The following is an 18668-nucleotide window of genomic DNA, read 5'->3' as shown; positions in this document are numbered from 1 at the left end:
TCTCAAACTGGCCCATAGAGCTTTTATTTTCCCATGCATTATGTTTTTGGTGGGGATAGGGCTGTACTGTCCAAAACCATAGGCCTCATCACTGCCTATTGTCTTACATCTGACAGATTCACATATTTATGTTACCCTCTGACCCTTGTAGCCAGTTAAGTTTAGGACTCCTAGACCCCTCTCTGTTTAACCCCTACCTTACCTTCACATTTTTTAAATTGTTGAAGGAAAGATTTTTGTTATAGGTATAGAGAGCAAAAGAAAAACACTGGGTGGGTCCCATTGCCCCATTGTTCCTCCTTTTTCAAGAAAACCACTTAATGTTATTCTCTGAGATGTGACTGTCTCCATGTAGTTCATGCTGTAATCATGGAACAGTAGCTGACTCCACTGCAAAAAGCTGGAGTAATAAGCTAGATGACCTTGAGCCTCGGTTTCCCTGACCAGCTCTAGTAAGGTCTGCTCCTGCTTCTCCTAAACGTCTCCCCCAGGAGAAACCCACACCTCAGTAGCAAGTTCCATGTAAGCCACACCCAGAGAAGAAACCAAATAGCCTGTTAGGGCTAGATTAGATTTAGCTGACAGACAATGCTGAGTCTAGATTGGATGTCTGGAACTGTGGCAGCCATCTTGTGACCCAAGAGGGGAAACTGGAGCAAAGATGAAGGCAGCAACTAAGAGTAACAATGTGGGGCTTCCCTGGTGGCGCAGTTGTCTGCCGATGCAGGGGACACGGGTTCACGCCCCAGTCTGGGAAGATCCCGCGCAGCGGCTGGGCCCGTGAGCCATGGCCGCTGAGCCTGCGCGTCCGGAGCCTGTGCTCCGCAACGAGAGAGGCCACAACAGTGAGAGGCCCGCATACCGCAAAAAAAAAAACCAAACAGAGTAACAAAGTGGAAAGATGGAACTAACCTAGGGGGTTGATGGTGTCACTGAGCCACTGATTTAACCAATCCTGGAGCCACCGACATCTACTCTAATGGTAGAAGGTAAGAATTTAAATTTAAGTCCTCCTTATCCTCTTGATTCTTTAAGCCATTGTAAGTTGGTTTTTCTGTGATTTGCAGCCAAAGACATGTTAACTAATATATTTTTACAGCTTTTTTGAAATATATTAGACAATTAGTTGCCCATATTTACAGTGTTAAATTTGATGAGTTTTGACAGATGCATACACCCATGAAACCATCACCAAAATCAAGACAGTGAACATAGCCATTGCCACCAAAGTTTCTTCATGCCCCTTTTTTTTTTTTTTTTCTGTGGTACGCGGGCCTCTCACTGTTGTGGCCTCTCCCGTTGCGGAGCACAGGCTCCGGACGCGCAGGCTCAGCGGCCATGGCTCACGGGCCCAGCCGCTCTGCGGCATGTGGGATCTTCCTGGACCGGGGCACGAACCTGTGTCCCCTGCATCGGCAAGCGGACTCTCAACCACTGTGCCACCAGGAAAGCCCTGAAGTCCAATTTTTTATTTTTTCTTTTATAATTCATGCTTTTTGTGTCTTATTTTTAAAATCTTTGCCAAAACCAAGGACACTAACATTTTCTCTTATGTTTTCTTATTGAAAGTTTATAGTTTTAACTCATATTCAGGTCTATGATCCATTTTGAGTTAGTTTTGTAAAGAGGGTTGTGGTTCATTGTTTTTTGCATATGGTAACCAATTATTCCAGCACTATTTGTTGAAAATTTTTCTTTTCCTCATTGAATTGCCTAGGTATTTTGGTCAAAGGTAAACTGGCTATGTGTGTGGCTCTATTTCTGGACTCTTCTATACCATTGATCTGTTTATGTGTCTTTACATGAATATCACAACTGTCTTAATAAATATAACTTTATAACTAGTCTTGAACTCAAGGTAGATCCTTTAATTTTAACTTTTTTGAAGTTGTTTTGGCTACTCTAGATCGTATGCATTTCCATATAAATTTTAAAATCAACTTGTAAATTTTTACCCAAAAAACTACTAAAATTTTGATTTGTATTACATTGAATCTATAGATCATTTGGGGAATAATTATCATCTTAACAATATTGAGTATTCCAATCCATGATATAGTTCTCCATTTTTTTAGATCTTCTTTAATTTCTCTCAGCAATGTTTTTTACTTTTAAATGTATAGATCTTGCACACATTTTGTCAATTCTATCCCTAAGCATTTCATATTTTATGCAATTATTAATGATATTTTATTTCAATTGCAATTGTTTGTTGCCATTATACAGAAACTGACCTGATTTTTGTACATTAACCTTGCATCCTGCAAACTTGCTGAAATTACTTATTAGTCCTAGTAGCTTTTTTGTAGATTCCTTAGGATTTTCTATACAAGCAATCATGTTGTCTGCAAATAAAAGCAGATTTCCTTATTCCTTTCCTGGAATTCTTTCATTTCTTTTACTTACATTATTACACTGCTTATAACTTTCAGTACAATGTTGAGTAAAAGTGGTGAGAGTGAATATCCTTGTTTTATTCCTGAACTTAGGAAGGAAGCAGTTAGTCTTTCACAGTTAAGGATGATGTTGACTACAGTTTTCCAATAGATGTCCTTCATCAATTTGAAGAAATTCCCTTTTATTCCAGGTGTGCTGAGAAGTTTTATCATGGAGGTCATTGGTATTGAGTTGTATCAAGAGATCTTTCTGCATCTATTGAGATGATCATATAGTTTTTCTTTTTTAGTCTATTAATATGGTGAATTACATTAATTGATTTTTTAATGTTAAATCAATTTTGCATTCTTGGGATAAACACTACTTTGCCAAGATGCATTATCCTTTTTATGTATTGCTGAATAAAATTTGATAAAATTATAGTAAGAACTTTGCATTTATCACCATAAGGGATATCGGTCTCTAGTTTTCTTTTATTGCAATGTTTTTGTCTGGTTTTAGCATCAGAGTGGTATGGACTGAATGTTTGTGTCCCTACAAAATTCATAAGTTGAAATCTTTTTTTTTTTTTGGCTGTGCCACACAGCTTGTGTGATCTTAGTTCCCCAACCAGGGATAGAACCCAGGCCCTCAGCAGTGAGAGCATGGAGTCCTAACCACTGGACATCTGGGAAATTCCCTCATATGTTGAAATCTAATCCCCATTGTGATGATATTTAGAGGTGGAGCCCTTGGGAGAAAATTAGGTCATGAGGGTGGAGCCCTCATGAATGGGATTAGTGCCCTTATAAGAAAAGACCAGAGACCTAGCCTTCTTTCCACCATGTGAGAGTACAATGAGAAGTTAGTCATCTGCAACCCAGAAGAGATCCTCACCAGAACCCAGCCATGCTGGGAGTATGATCTCACACTTCCAGCCTCCAGAACTGTGAGAAAAAAATTTCTGTTTTTGATAAGCCACCCATTTTATGGCATTTTGTTATAGCAGCCAGAGCTGCCTAAGACACAGGGTAATGCTGCCTCATAGAATGATTTGTGGAATATTGTCTACTCTTGAAATTTCTGTAGGTGTCTGTGTAGAATTTGGCATTATCTCTTCCTTAAATGTTTCACAGAATTAGCCAGTGAAGTCATATGTGCCTGGAATTTTCCTTGCAAGATGGTTTTTAAGCACAAATTTAATTTCATTTAACATTTCCTATACTGCAGGTCTGCTTCTTCTGAATTCTTTCAACTTGTATATGCCTGAAAAAGTCTTGATTCTGTATTGTTTAGAAAGTTATTCTTGCTGGGTATAGAATTTTAGCTTGATAGTTTTTTTTTCCTTTTCAGTTCTTTAAAGATATTTCTCCATTATCTGCTGGCTTGTATGATTTCTGACAAGATATCCCAAATTCCCAAATCCATTCCCTTAGCTCCAGGAGACTTCCAGCCTCAACTAGGTTCCTCTCCACACCCACTGTTCTACAGACTTAAAATTTTCTCTAGTCAATAAGTTGATTCATAAGGTTCATTTTGTTGGTTTTTTTTCTCTTAGGGAGTAACTGTCCTGTGCTTCCTGTTGCTCAATGTCTAAAAAGAGCTGTTGTATATAATTTGATAGGATTTTTGTTAGTTTGAGACAGGAGAGAGTAAATCTAGTCTGTGCTGCTCCTTCTTGACTGGAAGCAGAAGTCCTGACAACTGACACATTATTATAGTCCTCATGACTTCTTGCCAAATACATTTCTATAAACAAGAACAGCTGAGGAAATAAAAAACAGTATTTTCGGACTTCTCTACATACCATGAAGACAGGAGAGCAACAGAATTAAAGAAGACAACGTTACTCAGAAATACTGAACTTTGAGCTGGATAAAATAAACTATCAAAACACCCATCTTTTCTGCACCAAATTATGGAAACTGTTGAGAGATAGACCCAGCTGTCAAATACCTTTCAGTGTGGTCAAAAGCGAGCAAAATACATGCTCTCTGAAGGCAAGGATACCCCAAAAGAGAGAAAGAAGGAAAGAACTCATACATGCCCTGTTTCTTCTCCCAAACTCACCAATCAGATAACTCATTCTTTATTCCACAAAGAAACAAGAAGCCAGACGAATGGAGGTTTCTCCAACACTCCCTACCTAGCGTCTCCCTTTAGGGAAGGATAAAGTCCACTTCCAATTACACTAGGAGCATTGTTGTTTTAAAATCATTATGAATGGAAAAGAAAATATCCCAGGCACGAGGGAATAAAAGGGTCCAAAGTAACTCTCCTGCTGTAAACAACTACAACTAAAAAACTGAAGGAAATATGGGAAACCATAGTCAGCCTTTGAACAACAGGCCATGCAGAATTGTAATTTCTTTGATAATAGAAACAAGTGATGTGAGACCTACCTATCATCACCCAGGCTTTCTTCCTGGAAGCAGTTTTCAGACTTTAGTGTAGAGAAGTGGAATCCAAAGAAAGCCTGGCAATCTCATTGAGTTGAGGAGGACAAAAAAGTTAAGAGTGGCCAAGGCAGCTAGAATTTGCAGGACAAACCTCTGGAGAGGAGAGAGCTATGCAAACATAGTTCCACAAATCTGTAGTGTATATAAAGAAGTCCACAACTTAATAAAAAGTAGTCAAGTACTCAAATTCAAAAATGGACAAATTTTTTTTTTTTTTTTTTTTTTTTTTTTTTTGTGGTACGCGGGCCTCTCACTGTTGTGGCCTCTCCTGTTGCAGAGCACAGGCTCCAGACGCACAGGCTCAGCAGCCATGGCTCAAGGGCCCAGCCGCTCCGCTGCATGTGGGATCTTCCCAGACCGGGGCATGAACCCGTGTCCCCTGCATCGGCAGGCGGATTCTCAACCACTGTGCCACCAGGGAAGCCAAAAAAAAAATTTTTTTTTTGAACGTGCACTTTATGTTTTTAAAATTATTTTTAATTTTATTAATTTATCTTTGGCTGCATTGGGTCTTTGTTTCTGTGCACAGGCTTTTTCTAGTTGTGTCGAGCAAGGGCTTCTCATTGCGGTGGCTTCTCTTGTTGAGGAGCATGGGCTCTAGGCGTGCAGGCTTCAGTAGTTGTGGCATACGGGCCCAGTAGTTGTGGCTCGCGGGATCTAGAGTGCAAGCTCAGGAGTTGTGGTGCACGGGCTTGTTGCTCTGTGGCATGTGGGATCTTCCTGGACCAGGGATCAAACCCACATCCCCTGCATTGGCAGGCGGATTCTCAACAACTGTGCCACAAAGGAAGTCCCTGAACATGTGCTTTACCACAGAAAATAAATGGAATGGCCAATAAGCAAATGAAAAGAAGTTCACCATCATTAGTCATGCAGAAAATGCAAACTAGACCATGAGATATTACTACACATCCTACTAAAAATGGCTAAAATTCAAAAGATGGACCATACAAAGGGTTGGAAAGAACATAAAGTAACTGAAACTTTCACACATTGCAGATGGAAATATATAATTTGGAAATTCTTTGGAGAACAATTTGACAGCTTCTGATGAAATTAAATATACACTTACCATATGACCCAGCAATTCTACCTCTAGACATTTACCCAAGAGAAACTAAAACGTATGTCCACACATTGTACACAAATGATCAAAGCAGCTTTATTTGCAGCAGCCCAAAGCTGGACACAACACAAATGTTCATCAACAGGTGAATGAATAAACAAATTGTGGTATGTCCATATACTGAAATACTACTCAGCAATAAAAAAAAAATGAACTATTGATACACTACAACATGGGTGGATCTCAGAAATATCTGGCTCAATAAAAGAAGCCAGACGCAAAAGCGTATACACTGTATGATATTCATTTGAAACTCTAGAAAAGACAAATCTATTGCCTAGGACTAGGTAGAGCTATCTGGAGTATGGTATCAGGAAATTTGGAGGTGATAAGGATGCTGTATATAGTGGTTACATGGGTGTATAAATTTGTCAAAATGAGCCCCCTAATTGATGCATTTTATTGTATATACTAAATCTCAATAAACATTTTTTTTTTCCCAGTTTTGAGGATGGTTAACCAGCTAATGGGATAGACGGTGGTGGACATTTCCTTGGTTTTAGCTGTTACCATTGAGGGAAAGAGAAAAATTGGGAATGGATTGTATTATAATGAGAAAAGAGGCCCTGCTGATATTTACCTCTGAGGAGGGTTCACTGTTTTTTTTTTGGCCGCACGTCATGCTTGTTGGATCTTAGTTTCCCACACCAGGGATTGAACCTGACCCCCGACAGTGAAAGCGTCGAGTCCTAACCACTGGACCACCAGAGAATTCCCAGGGTTCACTCTTTGAGTGGAGGTTAAGCTGTGGCTTAGCTGAAGGCCCAGGTTCTGGGATTAACACAGAGGCAGCGCTCACAGGTTGGGGGGTACTGACAACCACAGCACAATGGCATTTCTATGTGAGCTCTTCAGAGCCTTTACCCAGCTCCATCTGGCCCAAGTGGCCTTGAGAAAAGGGAATTCAGCTGAGGCTTTGTGCTCAAACCAGCTCGGGCCTCCCTCTGCTTTTTCCTATCTCCTCCAAGAAGGAGGTCGCTGGCTCTGGCCTGGGGTGGGGAGATTCAAACCACCAAACTTTGGGGCGTCACGCATATCTCTCCTTCACAAGAAGGTGGTTTCTTCCACCGCATCCAACTTTACCTGCCCTTTAGATCCCCTTGAACAAATCACTGACCCGATGAGTCTTAATACTTGAACGTCTTACTTTCAAGTCACAGTTTAACTTGGTGCCTCGAAAGAAGTTATAAACACTAGTCTTTCGTTCAGGTGACTTAGGGCCACAGCAGACCCAGGAACTGACTGAGCTGAGGAGGCAAAGGGAAGTCTGTCTCCTCCCCCTGCGCCGAAAGACAGGAAACAGGTTGTGGGAGGGAGAGGCCTCAGCTCCAGTGCCCCTGCGAGATCCTGCCCCATGGCCTTCAATGACCTCCTGCTGCAGGTTGGGGGTCATCGGCCACTTCCAGCAGACCCAGACCACTCCATCGATTCTGCCCCTGCTCCTAACATTTTTGCACAACACCCTGCAGAACTTCACCGCCGCTGTTCCCACCCACCGCTACCGCTGCCGCCCGCCTGCGGACACCAACCTCAGCAAGGACGGGGAGCTGGACACCTGGCTGCCCCGGGACGGGCAGGGGCTGCCCAAGTCCTGCTTCCGCTTCACCTCCCCCTCAGCAGGGACCATCCTTTCCCAAAGGCACAGAGACCAACAGCGCGGAGGCCACAGATCCCTGCACCCACGGCTGGATCTATGACAATAACACCTTCCCTTCCACCATCGTGACTGACGTGAGGAGACCTGGACCTCCTCCTTCCAACCCCTGTGTCCCCATCTTACCATCCCCCGCTCCCCCCAACACACACACAGACTGTGTGAAACTGACCTGAGCTTGTCTGAAGACCCTGGAGCTATGAAGAGCTCTGCCTAAATGCAGGTAAGAGAACAGGGGTTGGAGTTGAGGTCTTCCTGGTAGAGGAGGTTATGGAACTCCTTGCAGAAAGCTGCTCCCTGCCCCTCCACCTCCACCAGAGAGAGAGATACTATTACTGGAGTTTGATATTCTACTTTGGTTTCCCTGAGAGGTTGCAATTCCACAGGGTAGGGAGGTGGGGCGGTGGTACAGAGGAAGCTAGAAAGGAGGCATGCAGATAGCGGAGGGCAAAGAGGGTATTCCTGAGCAGGGGATTCTGGGCTCAGAGTCCTAGAGACAAAAACAATTTCCTGACTTCATCTAGAAATAGCTCTCGGCAGCTGGGGCCAGGAGATGGAGAGCAGCCAAGGAACTAAGATGGGAAAGAGAACAGGGTTATGGGAGGGTCCTTTCATCTCTAGTGATTTAACACCCCTCCCCCGAAACACACACACAGTCGACTGTAGAGTCTCCCTGGCCTGCTAAGTGGTTCAGCCGGCTGGATTCTGCACTTTGTAGCTGTCACATGGATCGTGCTCTTAACATCTGTTCTAGTCAATGATCTTTTGGTTGCAAGGAAGAGAAGCTCTCTCAAGTCAGCTCATGAGAAAAGGGATTTCAGGGAATCCAAGGGCAGGAAACAAAGTGTGTCCAGGCCTCGTGGAAACTGGAACCAGGGATTGGAGCACCAGAGACATCCCTACACACTTACTCTGTAACTCTCTCCTCAATCCATTTCGTCTGTGTGCCCATTTGCAAGACAACCCCTGGTCCCAGCTCTGATCCATTACCCCTCAGATTTAGGGCCTACCACCAACCAGAACATTTCTGTGAATCTGAATTCACAGTCTCAGAAAAGGCTTCAACTGGCTCAGCCCAACACATTGAGCAGCCCCATCCCCAACCCGGCAAATGGCTCAGGTGTCCATACTTCATCTAATCATCGTGCCAAAGGACAGTATGGTGGGATTACGTGACCCCTTGCCCTTCAGTCAGGGCTCTGCAGAAAAGATGCCTTGAGAAGAGGCTGTGGTCGAGCAGAGCCCCCAAACTTGCCTGATGCAGCATCTGTCTGAAAGCGATCAAAGTTAAGCCATACTTCCCACTAGAGAGACCCAAGATGCAGAAGCAGAGGTGACAAAGGATGGCTAGTCCTCCTCCTTCTGGGCACGCAGGCATCATAGGCCGTCCCCTCCCTGCATAGTTGGGGAAGGACCTTCTTCATTATTCTCCAGCCTCAACCCAAATTCTGAGACATTCCCCTCCACCCACCTTAATGTGTATGTTATCAAGGCTTCCAATGCTGCTTTTCCATTTCCCTTCTTAATAGTCTACACTCTGCTTTCCAAGTTCGACAATACTCCGGGAACTATCAGCCTAGCTGTTGTTCTTCTGTTCAAAACAGCAGGCAGTTTGAGCCAAAGCTCAAATCTCTTGCCCTCTGGAACAAAGAATCTGGGTAAGCGTGCACCTCAGCTTTCCTTCTAAATGGAGACTTGGTCGTAATCTCATCATTTTTGGTTTCAATGACTGACAAAGCCAGATGCACACAGTTTTCCTGAGTTGTGGGGAGATGCCAAGAGTAATCTAATCCTCTTCCAACAGGTACTGTGAATGGGACCATTATCCGCCACCACACATGGACATAGGGCACTAAAAGGCCTATTTCATAAACACAACCAGGATACTTCTTCCTTGGGCCAATAATGCCAAAGGCTGCACCAGAGACCATTTCATTAGGATAATAGGCAGCTTACATGTATAACCTAACGTGAAGCTGGGCCTTCTGAGTTGTGAAGCAAATGAAACGACTCACAAGTTATCAGGGGTTGCTTAAGCAAGAAGCTTAGTCGCAGTGAAGATACTCCACCCAGGCCACATGGCTGTATCTAGTAGACACAATGGCACAGGTCACCTGAGAAAGACAAGTCCCAGCCTGCCCCTTGGAAAGAACTCCCAAATGGCCCAGTATCCCAAAGGGATACTTCTGCACTCTAAATGCAAAGCAAAAAAGAAATAAATATAATAAGAAAAAGATGCTATCTCTGGGTTCTAGTAAAAGCTCTGTCTGAGCTCTTATTTTCTTCTGAATTCAGGCATCCTAAGTAAAAACTAGCAGCTTCTATCTGAACGATATTAGTCAGGACTCTTGTTTGCAAGTGGCTGCAATTCAGCTCAAGCTAATCTGAGCATGAAAAGAGTGTATAAAGGCTCCCATAACCAAACCACAAGATGGACAGAGGCAGGGCTTGCTCTAGGAGCAATGGGAACCAGGGCCATGCGAGCAGGACCCTCGCTGGCTCTCATCTTTACTTGTCTTTGCATGCTGGGCATGTGACTCTGCCACGGACCCTTCACTACGTGGCCACTGACCATTCTGGGCTCACTCCCAATACCTGTCTCTCCGCTGCAACTTTGAAAAATTCTAGGAAAGACTTATTTGCTGGCCTGGGTCAGGTGCCCACCCCTGGGTCCAATGACTGTAGGGCAGGGAGGGCGTGAGTTGTTATGAATGACTGGCCTGAGTCTCCCGTTCATTTCTGTTCTGCAGATGAACAACAGTTACCATTTCACTGCTCTGTTTCCTGGTGCCACTGTCATTCGTTTTCTCTGTTTTTCTTTCCCCTGAGGCCAGTCTCCCAGCATCTGTCATTTATCACAGGCTTTATCAAGTTAGCAGTGCAGAGCTTTCCTAGGCAGCAATTCTCTGAGTCTCCCTCAAATCCACCACTGCCTATTCCCAGGCTTTGGTTCCCGTTACTGATAAAGTAATTCTATATACGTGAGGCCCAGGAGCACACAAATATACAATCCTCGGGAGTCCCGGGTGCACATGAAGAGAATATATATAGTAAAAGCCAGTGCTAAACCTAAGGTGATGTAAGCCCCATCCAATTGTTGCTTTTACAGATGACAAGCACCTTAGGGCAGAACAGAGGCAGAAAAATTCTTTCTGAGTACGTATTCTATGCTCATTTATCAATTTCTATTCTGGACTACACCCAGATTTCATCACCGGACTGCATACAGATTTTGTTCTCTTTGCACGCCTTGGTTCTTTTTTTTTTTTTTTTTTTTTTTTTTAACAAATCCTTATTTTTCCGTTTTCTCTGAAATCGATAAACCTATTGTTTTTCACTTTATTGATGTATAGTTGATTTGCAATGTTGTGTTAATTTCTGCTGTACAGCAGAGTGATTCAGTTACACATGTGTATATTCTTTTTCATGTTCTTTTCCATGATGGTTTATCACAGGTTATTGAATATAGTTCCCTGTGCTACACAGTAGGACCTTGTTGTGTATCTGTCCTGTATACAATAGTTTGCACCTGCCAATCCCAGACTCCCAGTCCATCCCCCCTCCAGCCCTCCTCTGACTTCTTACCTCTTTCCTACATCCTCTTGCTTCTCATCTTTCCATTCCTCAGTTCTGGTCTATCACATCCCTAACTCCTCACTACAGTGTGTCCCACACGCATCTCCACAGTAGTATTTCATTCACAAGTTTCCATTAAAGTACTGTTAAAAATGAATTCCCAGTCTGACGCAGCCCCCAAATCTTTTTAAAATAAAAATCATATCAGATAACACAGAGAACTACGAAATAGCAGTTATTTGAATAAAACAGCAGTAAAGTCCATTGCTCCTTGGAGAAAGTGTTCAAATGCCAACCACCCAAATTTTACATCATATGGTGTGTGCACAGGGTATTAAAAGTCTCACAGTAATAATTAAATTCACAAATAAGGATTTCTCTCCAATCAAAGCAAGATTATCAAGTAATTACACTTGAAGGGTGAATTCATTTGGATATAAACACATCTTAGGGAGCATTCCCTAAACGTCCGGGTCATCCCTGCCCCCTTTCCTTTTTCTTCTGTTAACAAAAGAAATGAGTTTTTAAATCCACTCAAAAGTATACAAAAATTAGCTTTTATGTAAAGGAAATACCACACCTATTTGTCATTTTGATTTAAGTCACATCCTTTAAGTCACATCCGTCAGGGTGACTTTTGATTTTAGTATGATTTTCCTGCAGGCTGTAGAGCTGTTTTACTCCACCTAGAAAGGAAGTACTTTTAAAAGGAGAATTTTTTTTCTTATATTCATTAAAAGAGCAACAAAATTTAAACTATTAGCTGAGGTATCCAATCGCCACTTATTCAGGATTGCAAATAACTACAACCCTCTCAAATTTGCTTATGGAAGGTTAATGGAAGGATGCAAAGGTATTTCATGGAACCCAAAATCAGAACTTGAGCCCAGCCTTACGAAAGACTGGGATCAGGAGGTTGAGGAGAACCAGGAGAGCTAACTCTCTATCTTTGCCTCTCTGACTTCCCTCTGACTAAATTACTGCATTCTTTTCCCCTATGCCCCTCCTTCCCTCCCCTTCCCCCCTCCCTCATCTTTCTCTCCCTTTCCCTCTCCCTTTCCCACTCTCTCTCTGTCTCATGATTTCTCAGCTCCACTTCCACATCATTCCAAACTTGGTCCTCCCACCACAACTTTGGGTGTCCTTACAAAGCTTGCTTCTCTGAGTCGCTTTTCCAAATTTGTAAGAAAAAGGACCTGGGGGCATCCCTGATGGTCCAGTGGCTAAGGCTCAGCGCTCCCAATGCTGGGGGCCTGGGTTCAATCCCTGGTCAGGGAACTAGATCCCACATGCCTCAACTAAGACCCGGCACAGCCAAATAAATAAATATTTAAAAACAAAACAAAAAAAACCCTAATTAGCTCTGTCCAGCTCCAGGCTCAGTTTTCTTCAGCTGCACCCAGGGAGGGACAGGTTAAAGAATCCTGAAAGAGGGTGAGGGGTTAGTGCTCAGAAAAGGGCAAGTAGTCTAAGCAGTCATCCCAAAAGATACCTCTTGGGGCTTCCCTGGTGGCGCAGTGGTTGAGAGTCCGCCTGCCGATGCAGGGGACACGGGTTCGTGCCTCGGTCCGGGAAGATCCCACGTGCCGCGGAGCGGCTGGGCCCGTGAGCCATGGCCGCTGAGCCTGCGCGTCCGGAGCCTGTGCTCCGCAACGAGAGAGGCCACAACAGTGAGAGGCCCGCATACAGCAAAAAAAAAAAAAAAAAAAAAGATACCTCTTACATGTTTTGAAATAACTTGAATCATTCTCACCAGGAGAAGAGGATGAGAAAGATTGTGTGACTTAGGGAGGCAAGCCCTCCTTATGTACTTGTCCTAATCCAAGACCCTCAGCCCACCAGGAGAGAGGGAATGGGCTGCTGTGGGGCCAGCCAAGCCCTCCGTACCCCAGTCCTTCCTTCCTCACAGTGGGACCTCGTGCGCACACACAAGACCTTGCCGCAGCTGAGTCAGTCCATCACCATGGCAGGAGCACTGGTCGGAAACTTGCTGTTGGCGATCACGGCAGACAGGTCAGTGGTGAACAAAGTTGGATCAAGGAGCAAAGGCATAAGCCCTCTAGGCTGGACACACAGGGGAGACTGGCATCCCTGAGAATCCAGAGAGGGACACAGGACTGATCCACCCAAGCCTGACCATATCTGGAAAGTCTGTAGGAATCACACAACCATCCATCAGCACTTTCCATGTCTTGCCTCCTTTCAATTCCTCCTCACAATACCCTTGTGAAGCCAGCATGAATGGTACTATTAATTACATTTTACCAATGAGGACACCTAGGTTCAGGGATGTAGGATAACCTGCCCAAACTGCCTAGAAGACACCCAAGAAAATTATGTTGTTAATTCTGAGGAGTGGAATTGAAAAGAAGAGAACTTTTCACTTTTCATTACTGTATTACTTGAACTTTAATGATAATTCATTACCTTTATAATTGTATAACATAAATAGTTAATGTTTACTTTTTTAAAAAGTACAGTCACATAGCTAATAAGTGGCAAAAGCAGGACAAGAATCCAGATTTTCTGACATCCTGAAGAAGTCACCTCCTACCACTCTGCCTTGTATGTGACATGTGAGTGTCATAGAAACAAAGACCTAGGAATCCATAACAGCTAGCGACAAGTCTCAGATCAGCCATAACTGTGTACCCATGAGGAGATTATAGAAACTCTCTTAGACTTGGTTTTTCCTTCTATATAATAGGGGTTATGGTGAGGGTTAAATTAGTAGCTGCAACTCAGTGTTAATACCGTAAACTTGACTATCTTCCAGGCCAAGACCATAAAAAGATCATGGGATGAATAATAGGAGGCAATTTTCTAAAGAATAATATCTAAAAATATTATAAATGTCATAGCAGATCAAAGACACAAAATCAGCTTTATTATTCATAAAATATAAGCCACAATCATATGCATTTTGCAAAATTATAAACATTGCATAGGTTTCCCAGAAAGAAAAATCACATAAACCAAGCTCATAGATACAGAGAACAGATTGGTAGTTGCTAGAGGCAGGGAGTAGTGGGTGGGCAAAATGAATGAAAGGCGTCAAAAAGTCCAAATTCCAGTTATAAGCTAAGTAAGTCATGGGGATATAATGTACAGCATGGTGGCTATTACTGTATTGCATATTTGAAAGTCACTAAGAGAGCAGATCTTGTGTTCTCATCACACACACAAAAATATTGTTGTAACTATATATGGTGGTGTATTTTAAGTAGACTTATTGTGGTGATCATTTCACAATGTATACAAATATAGAATCATTATGTTATGTACCTAAAACTATTATACTGTTGTATGTTGACTATACCTCAATGTTTTTTAAAAAATCACAAAAGGCTGTCTCCTAACAGGAGTCACCATTGACCAAGTCGAAGAATCAACCACACCCCAGAGCAGTAGTTCGCAAACCTTCGGAGCTTGTTAAAAATCAAGTTTCTAGCTTACCTTCCAGATATCCAACGGGCCTTAAGTGGGGCTCTGGTATCTGGATTGTTTTCAACACACCCTCTATGATTCTGATGAAGGCGCGTGGCTCTCTCCACAGGTGTATGCTGGGATGCGTCAGGACCCTGGACAGCAGCCACCCAAGGAGCCTCCCAACGCCAGGTCCTCTAGATGCCAGCCCGCACCCAATGATTCCCTATCTCCCATCTCAGCGTCTACCTGATGGGCACAGGTGGGCAGCCTTACAAGCAGTTGTTAGATTGCCCGGGGCACCGAGGATGAGACAGCCAGGGACATGGGTCAGGGGAGCAAGCAATGTGTTCTCCAGACCCAGGTTTCCCCTCCTTTCACAGTCTGGGCTTCCAGAAGGTGCTGATCTGGAGCTACCTGCAGTTAGCAGTCTCAGGGACCTGTGCTGCCTTCGCACTCAACTTCACAACCTACTGCGCTTTCCATTTCCTCTCAGGCATGGCTCTCGGGCGCCAGCAGCACTTCCGTGACTTTGAGTGAGAGGGAACCCGGGAGGTCCAGGCTCATGGGGACTCTTCAATCACAGGGATCCAATGAACCAGGGGACCTGACAAATTCAAACCTCAGTTCCTTCCCTGAGTACAAAGTGGAGTCTACCTGTCCCAGCCGATCCTGACTTATCTGGGCCTCTCCTGGAGTAGGCAGTGCCCCAGGCAGAAAATAAGATAAGATCGTGGCCTCTTTGGTAGCTCTGATTATTTGGGGCTGGAATTCATCCTACATGTTTAGGGATCATTGTAAGGATGAACTAAATAAAGACTCAGGGATTGGAGTGGTGTTGCTTAGAGAAGCCAATCACACAGGGAGTCTTTAATTCAACATTTGTTTACTCAATACAATTTTGAAAGGCATTTAATTTGTGTAACATCCTGCACTGGGAATACACAAGTGAACAAGAGGACACTACCCATGACCTCAAAGAGTTACTAGTTGACTGGAGGAGAGCGCCAAGCAGTTACAAATTGGTTTACTGAAGGCTAGGATCAGGGCCATCCTGGGTGATGTGGGAGTTCAGAAGTGGGGTGTTCAATCAGGACTTGGAGAACCAGGAAATCTCCCCAGAAGAGGTGACAGCTAAGCTCAGAACTGAAAGAAAAGTGAGACAGAAAGAAAGGAGTAAGGTTCTGGGGCAGAGTTCTAGACAAAAAGAATAGGGAATTCCCTGGCAGTCCAGTGGCTAGGACTACAAGCTTCCATTGCAGGGGGCCTAGGTTTGACCCCTGGTCAGGGAACTAAGATCCCACAAGCCACAGCAGAGCGGCCAAATAAATTAATTAATTAATTTTAAAAAGAATAGAATATGCAAGGCCCAGAGGCCAGAGAGTAACCCATTGGATGAAACAACAGTGGTGCAGAATGGCCTGAGGGTAAGGCTCATTCATCCCTATTTCCCAGGTCAAGCAAAGGGCAGGACACAGAGTTGTCAACTCTAAATATCTGCTGAATTAAAATGAGTTAAAGGGGGCTTCCCTGGTGGCGCAGTGGTTGAGAGTCCGCCTGCCGATGCAGGGGACGCGGGTTCGTGCCCCGGTCCAGGAAGATCCCACGTGCCGCGGAGCGGCTGGGCCCGTGAGCCGTGGCCGCTGAGCCTGCGCATCCGGAGCCTGTGCTCCACAACGGGAGAGTCTCACAACAGTGACAGGCCCGCGTACCCCAAAAACAAATAAAATGAGTTAAAGGAAATGCAGAGGGAGCAGCCGTAGGCAGGTCAAAAGAGGTTTGGGAGAAGTGAGGAAACATGAATGTTGGGTTGGGGACATTGAATAGGAGCATGCCTGGGAATTCAGAGCCTTCTGGCCCATCCTTTTCTCCACACACACACACACACACACACACACACACACACACGCACACGCACACACACACACGGAACCTAACCAGAGATCAAACCACCCTTGCTTTACCCTGTGAGGGACCTGGGGTGCAGAGTAGGACTGAGCTCAAGAGAAGAGCCCTTCTACTCCAACGAGAGGATCGCCCTCCAGCTGGAAGTGACATCCACCCCCCAAATACACACGTACTCACACAGCCCTGACTTCAACCTAAGCTCTGCTCTTCTCCCCACATCTGGAGTGGCTGCCCATCCAGGCCCGGCCAGGTCTGGGCCTCTTATTTGGATTTGTTCCCACTGTAGGCCAGCTCTTCCTGGCTGGCATGGCTTATGCTGTGCCCCACTGGTGCCACTTGCAGCTGTGGGTCTCTCTGCCCCCTTCATCATCCTCATCTCCTCCAGGTGCGTGGGACCTCAGGGTAGGGTAGAGGGTTCAAAATAGGTCACAGATGGGCATAGCATCTCCTAAAACACCCACTACCTTCCCCCCCCCCCAGGATCAAAGCAGATCAAAGCAAAAAGAACCAATGCCCAGATGGATAAGTGGGAAAGACCATGGCCAGAAAGGAGCCAGACTTAGCCCAGGTCTCCCAAGAAGACAGCGGTAATCCTTGAAGTAGAACCCAGGGCTCCTAGCCCCCAGCCCCGAATTCTTTCCACCCCTCCCAAATGTCTTCCTGCCCTGGTCTGTGCTCTTCTCAGAAAGCCACAACGCTGTCAACCAAGGATGAAGTCATACCCATCCCTACCCCCCACACACAGTTTCTTCGTTGAGTCTGCCCTCTGGCATTCCTCCTTAGGGAACCTGGACCTCATCCTGAAGGCCCTGCACAGAGTGGCCCAGACCAAAGGTAAACAGAAAGAGGGTGCCAAGCTGAGTGTGGAGGTGAGAACCCCCAGGACCCTCTGTGATACCCCACCAGAGCTCTGCCTGCCCTCACCCTCATCCTAGAACCCAGGACACCTGGTGCTTCCCAGGCAGAGAGTTTAGGGAGGGGTCCCCAGGGGAACCGAAGCCCTGAGCCCCATCTATCCAAGCAGCTGCTCCTAATGAGTCTGCAGAAGGGCCTGACCATGAGCCGAGCCTGGCCCTGGACGCCGCAGCTGCTGCTCTCCCCTGCCATCCGCCAGCTCTTCCTCTGTAGCATACCGCTGTGGTAGGTTCATCCGCACTCAGGTAGGAGGCAGACAAACTGATGGGTAGATAAGCAGACTGAGAAAACAGGACAGGCTGGGTAGGTGGGAGGCTGAGGGAGGCCCCACAGCCAGTGGAAAAGGACACAGGTGCTCTGGAGGCACACAAACGCACAGTAATGTACATTACATGTAGTTACAAAAATTCAATCATACTCCTCCTACAGTTCTAGAGTCTTTTTGTCCTTAATATTTCACGAACTTCTTTCCATACTGATAAATATTGATAAATGTAGACCTACACGATTGACCCTGTATTCTCACTGATTCACTCCCTCCAAGCGGGCTCCATTCTCTTTGGCTAAGGCAAGGGGCTGAGAGAGCTTTGAAGGCAGCAGTTTGTCACAGTGACTAGAAACTCAAGCCAACTTATGAACGACATCAGGACAATGATTCTACCTGTTTCCAGTCCGGGTTGTCTCTGCAATGGTACTGAGAGATAGGAGACGTGGGGCAATTCACAGGCATGTGATTTTTTTTTGTGCCATTTGCTCCCATGACAGCAGCAGAAATAACAGGCAGACGCTAGAAATTCCAGGGCACATAAGTTGAGTATATTCCTTTTATCCACCACTCAAGTGCTCCACCATATTATTTTATTCCTGTCCTCCACACAAACACCTCCCAACTCCACCTCCTTCTCATTTTTCTCTTCTCCTCCCGAGACACACACAGACACACGTATGTTAAAAAGCATTGTCACTTCCTCTTTGTCATTTACACGTCTCCAAGCATCTTGTGCCCCAGGTTTTTGTGGCCGTTGTTGACGGAGGTGAATATGTTTGTCCAATTGTACTGAATAAAAATTTGTCTTCCCTTTCTAACAACAAAACATCACACAAAAAAATATTGCCAGGGCTTCCCTGGTGGCGCAGTGGTTGAGCGTCCGCCTGCCGATGCAGGAGACACGGGTTCGTGCCCCGGTCCGGGAGGATCCCACGTGCCGCGGAGCGACTGAGCCCGTGA

General features: G+C 45.0%; 1 pseudogene; it reads left to right on the top strand.

Moving 5' to 3' along the window:
* The first annotated feature begins 7315 nt into the window (after positions 1-7315).
* On the top strand, positions 7316-17669 carry LOC131759752 (solute carrier family 22 member 6-like; annotated as a pseudogene).
* Positions 17670-18668: the final 999 nt, after the last annotated feature.

The sequence above is a fragment of the Kogia breviceps genome, chromosome 7, assembly GCF_026419965.1.
Source record: "Kogia breviceps isolate mKogBre1 chromosome 7, mKogBre1 haplotype 1, whole genome shotgun sequence".
Classification (NCBI taxonomy): domain Eukaryota; kingdom Metazoa; phylum Chordata; class Mammalia; order Artiodactyla; family Physeteridae; genus Kogia; species Kogia breviceps.
This window is presented reverse-complemented; position numbering and strand designations above follow the sequence as displayed.